The following is a 17,540-nucleotide window of genomic DNA, read 5'->3' as shown; positions in this document are numbered from 1 at the left end:
TTCTTTTAAAGCATATTGCCAACCACCACGATGTCTCTTATTGTACTTGTTTGTAATTTTTGCAGCGAAAGGACGTAAGCTTTTCATAAACGCACCTGTATAGGTTATGCGATTAATAGACACAATGACAAGTTAAAACAAAATTAAAAAACCCAGATAACTTGTTGAAATATTTAGATGGCAGAAACAGGTAGCCCAGGTATTCAAGCAGGCCGCCAATTAAACGGCTACAACAAATGAAACTACTAAGAAGTTCCTGTATTTGTAATTACGAGTATTAAATGACTTGTAGACCTTGTGCAGACTACGTGATGTTGTCCTTCGATTTAATATATGTTGAAGGTAGACGTCTGCTAGAATAAGAACCCTTATCGCTCGATCCAGATTGAGACTAAGACATGTTTTAATGATTGCCGCCAACTGTATAATGAAAGCACCAGCAACATTGGCTGCAATAATCGCAGATGTTACTGAAGCTTCGGCTGTTCAGTGGTATGAGTATTGTAGGGACATATCCATAATAAAAATGGTAAACTTACACAACTGGAGTACACAAACAATAATGAAGCTATGTGGTCGAGGCTGAGAGGGTTTTTGTGACCTTATCATGCCTCCAGAGACCAACTATTATGGAGCCATATGGATGAGTTCCTCTACTTTATACATTACGATTTCGGAGCCTTTGAACCTTTTTCTAACCTTGACAAGATTTTGGACCATATAAAAGAAGTGTATCCACTTTAATTATTTGGTTTTGTATAATATATTTTTACTCTATACTGGCTGTTTACTGATTGGTTAACATTTCTCAAGGTCACTTAAGATCCGTCCATAAATTGTAGTCTCGCCCTCCTAGGGTTACTGCTGATCCCAAGCCTTCAAAAAGGAGGAGAGTTAGGCACGGGGTCAGCAGTTCTATCCCATAGGAAAGAATCTTGCTAAAAGAACACTAACCAGAATAAATAAAATTACTTGTTCATAATTACTGTAAATCCTTTGATAATATAACTTATTGGTATAATTATGAATTTATCATCTTTTCTATGATACAAATTCTTGTCATTTTACATTCAACTAAGATAAACAGATAGGCTTTTCAATATCACATGTTATCTAGTCTAAATGATTTCTCCCATAGTTTATACTTTTGATATTTATTTGATTGTATTATAAGATCAACAAATTTGCATTTCAACTGTTAGGGAAGTTAAAAAACAAATTATCGAATAGTGACATAAGTGATTGATCAAGGGCCCTTTTTAATACTGTAATTCAGTCAGTATCCATGTCTAAAATTAAGTGTTTCTTTATTGAATATACTTTACTTCGGACTTTGTTTATTTTTTTTAAAACTATAAATATGTGGATGTTCTTTTGAACTGAAAGTAACAAACTATAGGTCATCGAATAAAATGAGTTAAACAGTTATTACAGTTCAACTAAGTATTGTTTGTTTAAATCTTCCCATTGTTGTTTAGGACTGCAATACGCACAGTATGCACATATGCCAATTAAAGATTGACCAGTTGCAGTCCTAAACATCAATGAGAAGATTCAAACAAGCAATACTTAGTTGAATTTAAACTGCACCCCATTGCACAAGCAAGTTGCTATCAGGACTCAGTAGCTGAGTGGATAACACGATGGCGTTTGAAGCGAAAGTCACTGCGTTTGAGTCCCAGAGTGAACATCAACTCTGAGATGCAGGTACATCCAGGTGACGAGACCCAAATAGGACTTCACGCGTGTCGTGGATTCCACTGCTAGCCACTATTCATTTTTGCTTACAAGTTATTACAGTGTATAATATAATCTATTCTAATATCACTATTGATAAGATTTAAATTATCCTATCATTGATGTCCATGATGGAATTTTATCAGTCTTTGTTGTTATATTTGTATTTCACGTGGATCGCCTCAAAATAACAATTTTACTGTACATCTTATAGAATAGTTGGATAGTGACTAACAGTAATTGTTCATTAGTTTGATGTCTCTATATCTCAATGTTTACGTTGACACAACGACTCGGACTCACTATCGCGTCCAACTATCAATGTGAACAATAACACTAGGATGAAAGTACATTCAACTGACAAATCCCTAATGAAGTGGAACATGTATCCTGGATTTCATTACTAGTCACATTCCATCTATTCTACATTGCTATTGATTGAGGAACTGATATTATGGTTAATGTAAACAATCAGTTAATCAGTTTAAATAGTTTTTTTTTAAAACACATTTCATTTCCCTTGGTAATTTTCTTTTAGGAGTAAAAAACTTATCCCTTTAATGTTTAATATAAAGCGTGTTTCTGAAACAATAAAGAAATGACTTTTTAAATTCCGTATGAAATATGATAAAATACTGGATCCACAAATTCAACCATTCCATCAAGTGGATATGTTTTATATGTAGAGTCAATTTTTATAGATAAAGATTTCAGTTTTATCCAAAATCAAAATGCATGTGCTTATAAGCATTTCGTTTTAATTACACGTTACGTAGTTCAGTACTTTTCATATGTCTATTGATCAGTAACACGATGAAAAAGTATAAACAGATCACACAAAAACAAATAGAAATGCTAAAGAAACATTGAAAAAAGGAAGTTCTATACATTTTTTTATTGCAGTTTCCCCAGAGATGATCCCACTAAAGGCAAAACACAGGAGTTCTTGGTCTTTTGGAAAGCATAGCACTTTCAAACCACTGAACATTAGTATCCCCGTCAAAATTCGCTCAAATCACTGTATAGATCAAAGAAAAACCAGTTTCTTTGATGTTACTTATATAATTTCCTTCAAAGTTGAACTACGCCAATTGCTGATTCGCAGCAGAAATTTAAGAATTATTTTCTAACCTAGTTGTTACTATTAGACACATGACTACATTTTAGTATATGGATCATTTTCGTATTTTTCTTTATCACGTTAAAAACAAGACACTGAAGTTTTAATTCATGCATTCTAATCAAACAAAATCTGCTCAAACCATTTAAGTGCTGAGAATTTTATATTGTACCAGATAATAATATTGAATAAAACCATTAATAATTAATAATAATAATGATAATAATAATAATAATAAAAGATAGATAGTGGCTAGTAGTGGAATCCAGGATGCGCATCAAGTCCTATTTGGGACTCGTCAGCTGGATCTACCTGCATCTTAGAGTTGATGTTCATTCTGGGACTCGAACCCAGTACCTTTCGCTTCAAACGCCATCGTGTTATCCACTCAGCTACTGAGTCCTGATAGAGACTGACCAGTTGCAGTCTTAAACATCAAACAACAAACAATACTAAGTACATTTAACTATACAATGAAACTTAGAATCTTATCCAACTTTTAAAGTAACATTTTAAGGAGTTCAGTTTTAAATGTATCTAAAAATGAATCTTTACCTCGTAATATAACCAAGTAAATGTTTCTATTTTGAGGGGAAATTATTTTTGTACCAATATTGAATTGGATATTAACTAACTAATGAATAACATATGATCAATTATAAAAATAATTAATTAAACTAAAACAAAAATAATCTAAATTCCCTAAAGAAAAATTCTAAACGAATTATTCAACGATCAATTAACTTGAAAATTTTATTTATTTTTCTTTTCTTTTTTTTTCTTTTTTTCTTTTTTTAAAAAAATGAGTTGGATCATTTATCTTCTTTATGGATTAAAATATGTGAACAAAATTTAAACTTGGTTTTAAACAAAAATCAAAATTATTTTAGAAAAAAAGAAATATTCTTAGTTACTCATTGGTGTTATATAGATTTTATTGTTTAACTAAGTATTCTTATAAACAACTCAGTGACAATGTCGTGAACTGTGAAGTTGAGTGACACAGATTTGAATCCCACAAAAAGTATTACTTACTTGCTTACTTACGCCTGTTACCCCTCGTGGAGGAGCATAGGCCACACATCAGCACTCTCCATCTAACCCTGTCCCCAACAATCCTTTCCAGTTAACATTCATCCTTTTCATATCTGCTTCTATTTCCCGACGTAATGTGTTCTTTGACCTTCCTTTTTTCCGCTTCCCTTCCGGATTCCAAGTTACGGATTGCCTCGTGATGCAGTTTGATGATTTCCTCAATGTATGTCCGCTTGTAGCTCTTCTAGAGTTAAGACGGTCCCGAGCCTGGATGAAGGAGGAGGGTTAGGCATGGGGTTAGCGACTCCATCCAGTAGAAAATTAACTCGCTAAGAACACGTCAACCATAAAAAATTTTAAGTGGTGGTCAGTATTTAAATACTAATATAGTGAATGATAACTCAGGTGGGGAAGAGCAATCTATTGATAAATGTGAAATTGCAGAGTATCTTTGTACAATATGAAGACCATACATTAAATACATAATTTGCATATCTTCCATCAGTTATCCTTTACGTGCTTCCTGATTCTTTCAGTCTTGTTGTTAATACAATTACTTGAGGTCCCTTTGTGTTATCTAAAATTGGATCTTCTTAACATTCTGCATGCATGAATTCCACCTTCGACTAGTGCTACATACTATTTATATTTGTCAACATAAGTAGCATACATCACTCTAAATGAATTATCAGTAACCAATCTATAATTTTATCATAAATAACGGTGAGCTGAGAGTTTAATCATTGAACTTTTAATGATCTAATCAATTTTAAGTTCAACGTTTCCTTCCTAAATTTAATCAATATAACAATATATTACCTCTCTCTTACCTAATGGATTATTCCCAAAGATTGTAAATGTTAGTAACATAGAGTAATTGAATTTCATTTGACACTTGTATTCACACTTAATATTTCTTACTCACTTGTTGTACTTTAGCTGTTTGCTTGACATAGTTAAGATGTGGATAAAGAAATATGCCGAACCGATTATTAAGAAAATTAAAAATAAACTCTATGGTTTACATCTTGATATTTCCAACTACTGTTGTACTAATTTGGCCAGTTTCATTAGCCTCTTAATTTTGGTAGGTTTTTGTCAGTTTTTATATTTATTTACACCGATCTGAGAATTTCGAAACGAACATAAAGGTATTTTCTATTAATTGTTAATACTGTTGATTTATCGGAAGTAATCAGTGAAGTCCCTGTTAGTATTCACCACTCAGATTTATAAGTAACCGCGAGAAGTACTGTGTTCCCTTATAAGATTCGAATTCAGTTTATCCAATGTAGTAATCAGAAACAATAACATTGATCTGTTTTAGTGTATGTGCATTGCTATATTAAATAAGATATCAACATGACTGCATTCCAAACCTGTTTGATATAGTTTGTGTATCATATAGCTTAAGAAAACATAGCATTGGGTACTGTTCCGATTAATTATTGTATAATTCATTACTAGAATAATGTTAACTTAAAATCAAAGAATAATAAATATAAAATTTAAGATTTCAGTTAAAAAATTCAAATCTCAATGTATTTACATTCAGAGTTAGCCTCATTAGTTTTATATTACTCTTGAACATCACTTCTACCTGAAGTTTATGCTGATGATGTCGTTCAGAAGAACGATGAGTGCTTCATAACCAAATCATCCACCTCACAGAACAAAAATCCACCCAAATCATTCACCTGGACTACAATTCTTCTCCACCGTCTCAATATCGCTAAATGTTAACAATAATTCTGATTTCCTTTTCAAATAATTAATAATTGTATTCGAAGTTATCTATGTATCAGTTTATAAAATGTTTTTAGCTTTGCTCCACAAAGGTAACAGATTTATGAACTTTTTATAGTTCCTGAATGATGGACAACTTTTCATGTCATACCCGAAATAATGTATTTATTTAAAAGAAAACGCCAGAAATGACAAACCTAAGTAGTTTACATCTAAAAATAAAGATAAATAAAATTCCATAAACTGACTTCCAAATATTTATTTCTTATTTAATTGTCTAAGGTCATGAAAGCTTCATCGCATAGATGATTGAAATCAAAGAAATATGATATAAGTATATATATAACAAATAGGTTTTATATCTTTTTAAAGTAAATAAGTGAAATAATATTGAAACAGATAAAAGTGACAAAGAAACAACAAAGCAGAAATCGATTTCCGAAAAAAAAACAGTTCTTCATTTTAAATTCACTTAGTATTACTTGTATGAATCTTCCTATTGATGTTTAGGACTGCAACCGGTCAGTCTCTAATTGGAATATGTGCATACTGTGAGTATTGCCTCGATATAGCCTTATTTGGTTAGTAGATGGTATGAGAATCTCGGATGTGAAATTCATTCTCTTTGAATCTCGTCAGCTGGATGTAAGTTTCATCTGAGCGTTGATGCCCATACTGAAAATTGAGCTCAGTATTTATCCCTCTGACTGTGAATACGTTGTCTACTGAGCTACTATAGGTACATATGTACTAATGAATACCAATCAAAATTCAGTTTTGAGTATCAGCAATGAATCATTATAAAAATGTATGAATTCTTTATTTTAGTTCCTTTATAGTAATACTGTTTTGTAAACATTGCATAATATTATTATATCCCGGTAACAAGAGTGAATAGTAACTTTGGGATCCATTTATAGACCAACATTATGCATATATTTTTTTATCGTATAATTGCAAAATAACTAAACTATTCATATACATGTTACTCTTATTATAAGCTTTATTTTGACCCATAGACTATTATTATATGATTTACCATTCTTGAGTTATTCGTAGTCTATTAATTACTGCCTCCCACATTTATAGCCGCATCTGGCTAAATCCTGTACAAATGTTATTTTATATTTTATTGGTACGATGTGGTCAGTCTGTTCGGTATAGAAACTCAATATGTTTGGAATACAAGGATTCATACCACAGAGGCTGTTATTGGTGTTCTTGACATAACTGGCTAGGCTAGGCAGAAAGAAGGACCGATACGTACTCTAGACTGTTCGTAAGGTTTTCATGTGTCACTGTTCCAATCGATAATTCGCTGCTCTCTCATTGGCGGTCTTATCACGTTCATACATTAACTGGGCATCCACTCGGCCACAAGTTATAACAATTATTATGAAAATAAGCAAAATTAATGTATAGTATGATCGAGTTATCTGTAGTAAATGACGAAAAGATGTCTTATTTAGAGAACTGGGACTAGTTGTGTTGTAGAAAAGAGACATTTTGTTTGCTCCTACGTTTTTACAAAACAAGACTATGTACCTAAAGCTTTGAGATTAGTATCTACATTTAACGTACACCTATTACCAAAATTTAAATATAAATTTTGTACAGATTACTTTTCAGTTTACTGTGATGGTGGATGACTTAGATTAATCGGGGATAAATCTGTGATATGAATGGATGATGGATGCAGAACCACTACGTTAAAGGTCAATTCAATAACTGAGTTGCTATCAACGAAGATTTTAGGGGTTTGTCGTGATTGTTGCTCAGAGTGACAGTCTGTTCCAAATTTAGTGATAATATTTACAGGTCTATTTAATAGAACAAGTTTAATATAAAGTTTATAAATTTTGACAAAACAGCTGAAAAAGTAATTCATTAGCTATACACATTCAAATGTTCTAGTTATATACCCATGAAGCTTTACCTTTTATGGTACATTATAGTCTTTTATTTTGCTTATTTGACCCTGTTAAATGTAAAGCTAGGTAATAAAGGTACTTTCGAACACCTATGCTACTTTCTAATGTTTTGTTCGGAAGTTTGATAACTTGAGAATTTGTCGGGTCTATCATTCGTTTGAATAAGACAAGAACATAATTGATCAACTTATTTTAAGTGACCTAGGAAACACCAAAATGACTTTAATTCCAGCATTTCCGATTTTGTCCTAATTAAGATCCATAAGCTGACCGTTCTTCCATCCATCTTTATATTTTCATTAAAGAATAAACCTAATACCCATCATTTAAACCTTCAAAGCTACAACGCTACTATGGTTATTACTTATATAAGCAATTTGTATGAGGATATCAGTGAGAAGATTCAAACAACCCGTATAATTGAATTACAATTCACGCAACTGCACAAACTAGTATCTAACTGGACACGGTAACTATGTAGATAACACATTTGTTATTTGATATTGGGTACGACTCTCGTAGTGATCATCAACTCTGGAATGTAGGTAGGGCCAGTTGACGAGTCTTAAATAGGATGGAACATGCGTCTACTAGCCACCATCCATCTTTAATTAAAGTGTTATTCACCCAAATAACATTTAAAACTGATTATTTTATTTGGTTTATGTTCCTTTTACATGTTACTATTCTCATTAGTTATTCTCAAAACATTTTTGTCATTTGAATTATCTTTATTTTGTTGATTATAAGATATTTCAGCTAATAAATTATTATCTACTACAAAGCTAAATAAATAATTTGTATTCAGTGTTTTGAAATGACCATGATACATAGTTACGGTGGATGTTTTTTGTAATATTACGTTTTCTGAGATGAACTGTTCGATCTGAAACTTTTATAGTCATTTCATGTAAATGTGAACATACCTCTTATTCCACGAAACCTAATCTAGCATACTTTGAAGACTTTGGTCGTGACTGCTGTTTCTCGTAAGTTTTATTGTCTTTCTGTGTCTCTAAGTTCATGATGTCTATTTAGTTCAGTTGAATTTGATGAGACTAGGTCCCTTAAGTTAAATAGTTTTATTTTTAAGATTTTACTGTCTTTCTATGTAACAGTGAAGCAAGCTTTAAGGTGATGTTACAGAAATTATCGTCCTGAGGTGGGAATCTTTGTTGTCATATGTTTAAATGACCTCCCTGTGATTGATAGAAGCTTTCGGTATGTATAATAAGCTGGATCCATATCAATATGCTTAATGATCTTACATTGAAATTAAGGTCGTAGTTACAGAAGTTCCATACCACTCCTATAATATCCTCCATTCAGAATTTTGATGTTTCCGAAATCTAATTTGTGCTCATAATTCTCCTCATGAATCGATGTAAGCTATACATGTCTTTTGATTTTATGACTCATCTATATTCATGTGTACTGAGGTAATGAGATCTATTTTATCCAATGTAGTGCCTTTTTTAGTTAAGAGGGTTTATTCGGTAGGTAATGTTAAATTTTCCTCCCTTCTCTGTTTCTTTTCTAACTATATAAATTGAAATGCAGTGATTCTCTTAGCTCATGAACAACAATCATTTCGAAAGGTTTTGAAAGCCCTTTGATAATTTCTATTCTTTTCTTTAATTATGGATAAATGACCTATGTTCTAGTTTTCAAAGTGAATTGACGACGGTGTGAAAACCTCCCAAACACTTGGTAAAGTTAGGAAGGTAGTTATTTTTACGAGAAAGGGAAAGAAAAAGGGTTTTCTTAATTGTTCTTCCATTTTGAGAACTAAAGTGAGTTTTGACTTTTTTGCTTAGTGAAAGTATAACACTTGATTGGTGTGTTTTTCGATCATTCAGACTCCATATAGATAGTGTCGCCTTCAAACTTCTGTCTACTCACACACCCCCCCCTTAATGCATCAACTAGGAGTACCAAATTTTTACGTGTTTTTGGTTTGAAGCTCAAATGTAATAAACGTTCTTAAATGGCTTATTGACTGACCATAGAAAGTGTATTTATGTGAGACGGGGAAAAAGGTTTGTAGCTCAGGTGGATAATTTTGATCGAGTTTTGTTCTTTGTACTGGATAATAGAAGTTTGTGCTGATGATGTTGTTCAGAAGAACAATGAAAGTTCCACTACCAAACCATCGAGCTCAGAGAACAAAACTCCATCAAGTGTATTTATGTCTTTGTTCACAAATTAATAGCATCTAATTAGCTTTGTTTGCAAACTCAGAGCTTCAATTTGTTAGAATTTCCAACCTGTTTATTTATCTTTAGTTCAGAAATAACAATTGTTCATTGATCTCAAAAATACTGATTAGATTTCATTGATGATCCTATTCAAAGTCAGTTATAGTGATCATGCAATTCTTTCTTAAGGCGATATTGTAGTGAACAAAACACGGGTGGGGACAATCGAATGTATTTAGGCACAACATTACAGAATATCTCATTAAAACATGAGAACCATATAGTGAACAGTTAATTTTCAAAATAACAATCAATTGTCTCAATATTGACTGTTTCTTCTGTAAATATCCGTCCATAGTCTCCGATTATAATTGTTCATACATTTTCATACCAATTGCGTGCCGTTCCCGTTCTCTCCTTATCGATCTTCTACTGAAATACATTCAATGCCCGACCATCACCATATACTACTTATGTGGATATCAGTAACCCAAACAGCAATATTTATAATCTGACTAGCATATATATGGGTACAATTTATCAAGGTTAAATGTTTCTTTTTGTATATAAAGATTTGATTCAATGATATTCAAGATCAATGTTTTATCTAAAAGTTTATCTGAATGAGAAAAAAGATTGAGACCTGAAAGTCAACTAATTGTTAGTTAACATATTAAACTTTTATGAATGTTGATTAAAGGTTATAGAAATAATGATAATAGTAACTCTTTGTTTGTTTGTTTTCTTCAATCAAATACAACAGAGTAATGGTGAACAAAAAAACAATATACGAACATTTGTTAGTATTTAAAGCTTAATTTCAATATATATCAAATTGGATTAAGCACAATTAGAAACTCCATTATTTTTGTGAATAGACCAACTATCTCAACAGTCAAAATAATTCGGAAAGATCTTGGCAAATAATATTCGTTATTTATTTATTTATTTAAACCAAATATTGGTACAAAGATGCATCAGATATATATGCGCCACACAAATCTCATTTGATTTGTGTGAGGGCTGTGATACTGCCCAGGTGCCCAGACCGAAGCAGGTGGTTTTCTTAAGGAGCCACACCCGGAGCCTTTGACCTAAAGGTCTGAACCACATGACAGTGGAACAATGTAAGGATATGCAGTCTCATGATAACCGGTGACCAACGATTGATTCATACGTCATTTGTTACCTCAGGATACTGGAGCTCATTGGTTTGGAACCAAGGTTTCCAACTCCCCTAGGTGGATACCCGTGTCCACCAACCCGATTAGAGCGTCGGACATTCGCTTTTCGTCCTCTTAATTTCGTAAACAATACCGGTGCTGCAAGAGGGCAGTGAGTAGGACTTCCCTGGCAGTGGTTTTATGTACATGGCCACGTGGGAGCGTTTCGAGAGAGAGAACGTATTCTCCCCACTCTCGGCCCTACCAGAACATTTGGAGACCGAATAATATTTTGCAATCATTGTATCCATCCGATCAAATACCTTTGACACCTCTTTAGCCTATTATATAGTATACAACTAACCAACAATATAGTTTGAGGGAATTTTGTAGAGATCAGTCTAATTTATAGGTTATGTTCATTTTAGACTGATCTGAGGTTAAGATACTATTAAGAATCAGGTAGGACTAAATAGTTATTTCGTTTTAGTACTGAACTCGTCTTCAGTCCTTACAGAACGGATTCGTCAGAACTCGAACCCAAAACCTTTAGGTCTCCCATCCTAGTATCTAACGAAGCAATTTTAACCACAGCCAACTCACGATACATCACAAAGTTCATCTAATATCATTGGTGACTACTGTTTTACTTCCAACATTTCTGAGTTCTACTAGCCACAACTTTTCACTGTAACCTCAAAAATATCTAAAACGAAGCTGCTGATGAGTTGGCTATTAATTCATCTATTAGGTAACTTCAAGTCTTTTAGTTAGGCTGTCCACTATCCCCATTTTTGTTGAAATTAATTATAGACCTATTGCTGGAAATAACACTCGTCGACTGAATTTTCAGGAATTAATCTCTTACCAGGAGGTCCACTTATTGCTTTAGAATACGCAGATGATATAGTTCTGTTTGGTGAAGACGCTGATAAAATGCAAAGTCATCTGTTAGAACTGAGTAACAGTGCCAGGATATTTGGAATGCATTTCTCCCCCTCTAAATGTAAATTGTCACTGCAGGACTAGCCTGCGTCATCACCTGAACTAAGGACAGGAAGTGAAGTAGTCGGACGCATCGGCAACTTCACTTATCTAGTAAGTCTAATCAGCCCTAATGGGTTGATGTCTGACGAAATCTCAGCACGGATTCAAAAAGCTCGTTTGGCTTTTGCCAACTTACTTCCCCTTTGGAGAAGGCGAGATATCCGTCTATCAATTAAGGGACGAGTATACTGCGCAGCAGTTCGTTATGTTCTACCGTACGGCTGCGAAACGTGGCCATTAAGAAAAGAAGATACTCGTAAGTTACTAGTATTTGACCACAAATGTCTTAGAAATATTGCTCGCATCTGCTGGGATCACCGAGTAAGTAATAGTGAGGTTAGACACAGGGTATTAGGGAATGATGGTAAACCAGTTGATGAGGTGATGAATCTTCATCGACTGAGATGGTTGGGCCACGTGTTACGTATGCCTGAACACCGATTACTACGACGAGCTATGCTAACTAGCATTGGGGATGGTTGGAGCTTGAAGTCACTAACTTCTAGTCTGGGCCATGTTAGTAGATGCAGACTACTTGGTTGGGGTCCGCGTGACTATCGTAACCAATGGTTGGAGACTCTATGTGACATGGCTCAGAATCGATCACAATGGCGTAGGTGTGTACACTCTTTATCTTCCCTTAAACTTTGAGATAAAAATTGCTACATATCTTGTCTTTCTCCCTGTACTATATCCTTATATACAATCTTTCTTTTATATATTACTACAATTGAAGTAACTACTTCTATGAATCCGGTGTTCATCTTCTTGTACTAACGAGGTATGGCAACTTGGACCGATGCATATATGTGCCTGGTCCTATGTTGTAGCTGATTGACTGACTGACTGGCTGACTGAGTTAGGATCTATTTATAAATAAAAAATAAAATAACTATTTTTCGCAATACAATATTTTATTTTTATTACCTATTCATACAATATAGTTTATCTAAATAAAAAGAAATTCCGGTTTATTTTTTTTATTTTTTTAAAAAATAAAATCAAATGAAAAATTGACATCAATTTCTTTCATTTCATTCATTAATAAAAATTTAAAAAAAATTAAAACACTGACATTTATTTTATTTTAAATCAAAGTTCAATAGTCAATCAAGGTTCAATCTTGATATGTGGTAGTTTATTTTAACATTGTAGTTTAAAAACTATCTATAAATTAGATATTTGAGTTTTCGTTACTTTGTTTTAGTTTTTCCTCAAAAAAAACTCAATACACATAGTATTGATCAATAAACGGGTCACAAAGTTACCATTCATCATTGTCGTAACCAAATGCTCTGGTACGGCTGAGAGTGGGGAGAGTCCGCTCTCCCTCTCGAGATGCTCTCATATGGCCACGCGTATATAGCCTCTGTCAGGAAAGTCCTACTCACTGCCTTCTCGTGACATTACTGTTGTTTACGAAATTGAGAGGACGAAAAGCGAATGTCCGGTGCTTTAACCAGGTTGGTGTACACGGAAAGTACACCTAGGGGAGTTGGAAATCCCTGATTCCAAACCAATGGTGCACATGAGCTTCAGGATCCTAAGGTAAAAAATGGCGTATTAACCTATTGTTGGTCACCGGTTACCATGGGACTGCCTCTCCTTACGTTGTTCCTCTACTTTGTGGATTAGACCTCTAGGTAAAAGGCTCCGGGTACGCTCCCTGAGGAAACCACCTGCTTCAGTTTTGGCAACTTAGCAGTATCACAGCCCTCACACGAATCAAATGAGATGTGTGTGGCGCATATATATCTGATGCCCCTTTGTACCAGTATTTATGTGTTTAAATAAATGAATAAATAAATAAATTCATCATTCTTATAGGGACATAACACATTCTCGGTTTTTTCAAATATTTGATCGGAAACCAATTGCATGAAATGTTAACAAGTTCTAGGTTCGACTTCTTTTTGTAGATATTGTAAGATTTGCTTTAGATAACGTTTTTATTGAAGTGAGTAAACTTTGATTTGCTGAAACCAATGAATTAAATATTCATTGATAGATGATGCTTAATAGTACAATGGGGTAATCTATAATTGCTAGTGACAACAAATTATTGACGAATGACTTATCACTATTTCTAATGGAATATCGTATGATAATGACTTATCTTCAAATGACTTAATATTTCGCCGGATAGAACTAAATATTATTTAATTAATTTTATGAAGTTACTTTCTTTTTGACTTCCAGAGCTTAAGAAGAATCTGTAGCTTTTTTTAATAGTTGAATTCATGAGTCAATTGTAGCTAGACCACCATGGAAAACCTGGAAGCACTGGACGGCCATTTCTTCCTATTATGGAACTTCTCAACAAAGCGCGTCCATGATCCCGCCTCGCGAGATTCGAATCCAGGACCTATCAGTCTCGCGCGCGAGCGCTTAACCTAAGGACCAGTGAGCTGACATCCAATAGTGTTAATATCTAACTTCAACCGATCCACGAAATTGAGCGACACATCTACCATTGTCTTCAGTGAGTTACTATCTTACAACAGACCTGGTTGAACTCCACTGGTCTGTGCTTCTCACTAGAACTCCAGGAAATACCTCACGGAGCCAGTCACTAGTTAGCATATGTTGATTAATATCATAAGGGGTTTTCGTGGATATTATAGCAATCTTAATAGTTGATCAAGATCTCAACTATTAAAATTATTATAATACCCACAAAAACCCCTTCTGATATTAATCCGTAACTTATTTAAAATTCTATTGCAAAATCTTTATTCTAAACATGGTAATATCTTGTATGTTTTGACAAGAAACTTATTTCCAACCATGTGTTCATTTACATTATAAGGTAAGTTAATGAAGTTAATGACTACCAGACTGAGCTGTTTAGGTGGTTGAATACTATCAGGTTGAAGTCTGTTCAATTATTTTAACTATTGTTTCGAGACGTTAAGTGATATAGTCAAAATGTATTTATTGTTTATCTTCTATCAGATCTCGAGTTTTAAAATTAGTTTATATTTCAGATCCCGCAAATTCATTCTTCTTGAATGTTATTGTTGATGTCTAATTATTTCTTCTACTTCTGATACTGTGACTACTTCTAGTAAACTAATATTTTTCCCAATAATTTAATCTTTTTGTTTTGATATGATGTGGCAACTCGGATGAATGCATATATGTGCTGGATGATGAACTTACTTACTTATGCCTGTTACTCCTCATGGAGGAGCATAGACCGTTCGCCAGGATTCTTCATCTCTGTCCTGGTCAATCTTTTCCAGTTGTTTTCAGTTACTCTTGTTCCTTGTCATGTCTGCTTCCGATTCCCGACACAGTATGTTCTTTGGCCTTCCTTCCAAAGAATCTCGGTCTACATCATGAGACGTCGTAATTCTTCCCAGGGCAGAGTTTAAATCGTTAAATTTTTTTAATCTGGTTAGTGTTTTTTAGCAAGATTTTTTTCTACAGAATAGAGTTTCCGACCTCATTCCCCAACCTTCCTGCTTTATCTGAGCTTGGAACTGTCAGTAGCCATAGAAGAGCTACAGGCAGAGTTTGAGTAATGAACTGCTTATTTATAAATCATTCAAGCTCTCTTTTAAATTCATTCCATTAAACAATAACTTAAATCTGATTTTATCTTCTGACATTACACTTATAATCCTGATTGTTTTCATTCAATATATTTAGAATAATCGTCATTATCATTCCCTTATCCAAATACTAATAAACTACTCAATTAACCACTTTTATTCTTCATTATACAACAATTGTAAATAACTTTCTTTTATCATTCAAACTAATTAGACATTCATAGTTGTCATGTTGAAGTATCATGAACCACAAAAACAAAGGGTTTCATTTGAATACTCAATCTACTGAATAACATCTCATCTTCATTCATATGCATCAATATATGTATATAGCTTCCCCCCTCCCGTTTTTTGTCTATTCCCTTAGTTGAATAGTTTTCTTTTTTGAATTATTATACTTTACATAATGTGTAGACGTAACAAACTCTACTATTCAGCATCATAAATACCCACTTCATTTTGCCTACTTACTTCTTTCATTAAGGCAATATCATTCCCATTTCTAAACATTAAATGAAACTATATATTATATACTTGTGTTATTCTTTAAACAAAACTTAAACATATAAATCACAATGAAGTAATAACATTAAGCATATTGTTAACTTATTCTTTCACAATCTCTCTTATTGTCTTTCTTCTTGACTATGTCTATATAATGTTTTATATATACATATATATTCTCTATCAGGTTGTTCTCTATCCTTTTGTATAGGTTACTAACTGTTTTTTCACATTTCTTGGGTTGGTTTTTTTTTTCCGTTTTTTTTTAAACAAAAATTAAATGTTCAATGCACGCTAATCTGGTGTTTATCAATTATTGTTTTATTTTATATTTCCCTTGTTTATTATTTTTTTTTATATTCTCAATGCCCCCCCTCTCTCTCTCACTCATTCACTCACTCAATAGTAGTTATGCAACACCAGTTTCGACATTGAATTTTTTCTCTTTTTTTTATTTGAAGTAACAACTTTTGAAAATAATAAGTAAATTTTACTGATGGTTAGTTGATCATTGAAGGGATTTTGGTGGTGGTGGTGGGGTGCATAAGTTGGGAATTAATAAAAAAAATAAATAAATAAACTAGTAACACAACAACAGCTCGAAATGTTTGTCGCTGTTACTTATTTTTTTGTTGTTGTTGTTGTTTGTTAACAGGAGAAAAGTTTTATTTTACTTTGACATTTTAGCTATTTTTTTTAGAATAGTAATAAAGATAAATGAAGAAAACATTAATGAGAGTTGCATTAGTACTACTAATAATAATAAAAGTAGTAATGGTAATAACAATAATAATAGTAGTATTCATATATATGTATGTAACACACAGAAATCCACAAATAATGACAATTATATTTGTTTTAAATGTAATTTAAATAATGCATCTTTTGCGTGTCATTTCAATATGACTTAAAACAAGGATTATATTTGATAAGAACAGATTGTATTTAATTTTATTTTTTAAAAAATGAAACAAAAATGAAACCCATTGCACAAGCAAGTGACTATCAGGACTCAGTAGATGAGTGGATAACGCGATGGCGTTTGAAGCGAAAGGTACTGGGTTTGAGTCCCAGAATGAAAATCAACTCTGAAATGCTGGTACATCCAGCTGACGAGTCCCGAATAGGACTTCACGCGCGTCGTGGATTCCACTGCTAGCCACTATCCATCTTTGCTTACTATGCATGTGAATTTAGGCTATATCAAGGCGATACGCACAGTATGCACATATGCCAATTAGAGACTGACCATTTGCAGTCCTAAACATGAATGGGAAGATTCAAACAAGTAATACTAAGTGAATTTAAACTTACTTACTTACTTACGCCTGTTACTCCCAATGGAGCATAGGCCGCCGACCAGCTTTCTCCAACCCACTCTGTCCTGGGCCTTCTTTTCTAGTTCTTTCCAGTTCTTGTTCATTCTTCTCATGTCTGTCTCTATTTCTCGGCGTAATGTGTTCTTTGGTCTTCCTCTTCTCCTGCGACCTTCAGGATTCCAT

At 33.3% G+C, this 17,540-nt stretch overlaps 1 protein-coding gene and 1 non-coding gene across 2 annotated transcripts in view; one reads left to right on the top strand and one right to left on the bottom strand.

Moving 5' to 3' along the window:
- Smp_124720 (hypothetical protein) overlaps positions 1-17,540 on the top strand; it is a gene marked incomplete at both ends in the record, with an annotated part of 62,217 nt that overhangs the window by 2,775 nt on the left and 41,902 nt on the right. The gene's annotated exons all lie outside the window — the stretch shown is intronic.
- Positions 3,189-3,255, bottom strand: Smp_tRNA_00402_Pseudo_TTG.1.1. The gene has a single exon. It is a non-coding gene (tRNA).

This window comes from Schistosoma mansoni, chromosome 2 (genome assembly GCF_000237925.1).
Source record: "Schistosoma mansoni strain Puerto Rico chromosome 2, complete genome".
Lineage (NCBI taxonomy): Eukaryota > Metazoa > Platyhelminthes > Trematoda > Strigeidida > Schistosomatidae > Schistosoma > Schistosoma mansoni.
Note: the sequence above shows the minus strand (reverse complement) of the source record. Positions and strands in the feature narration are given on the sequence as shown.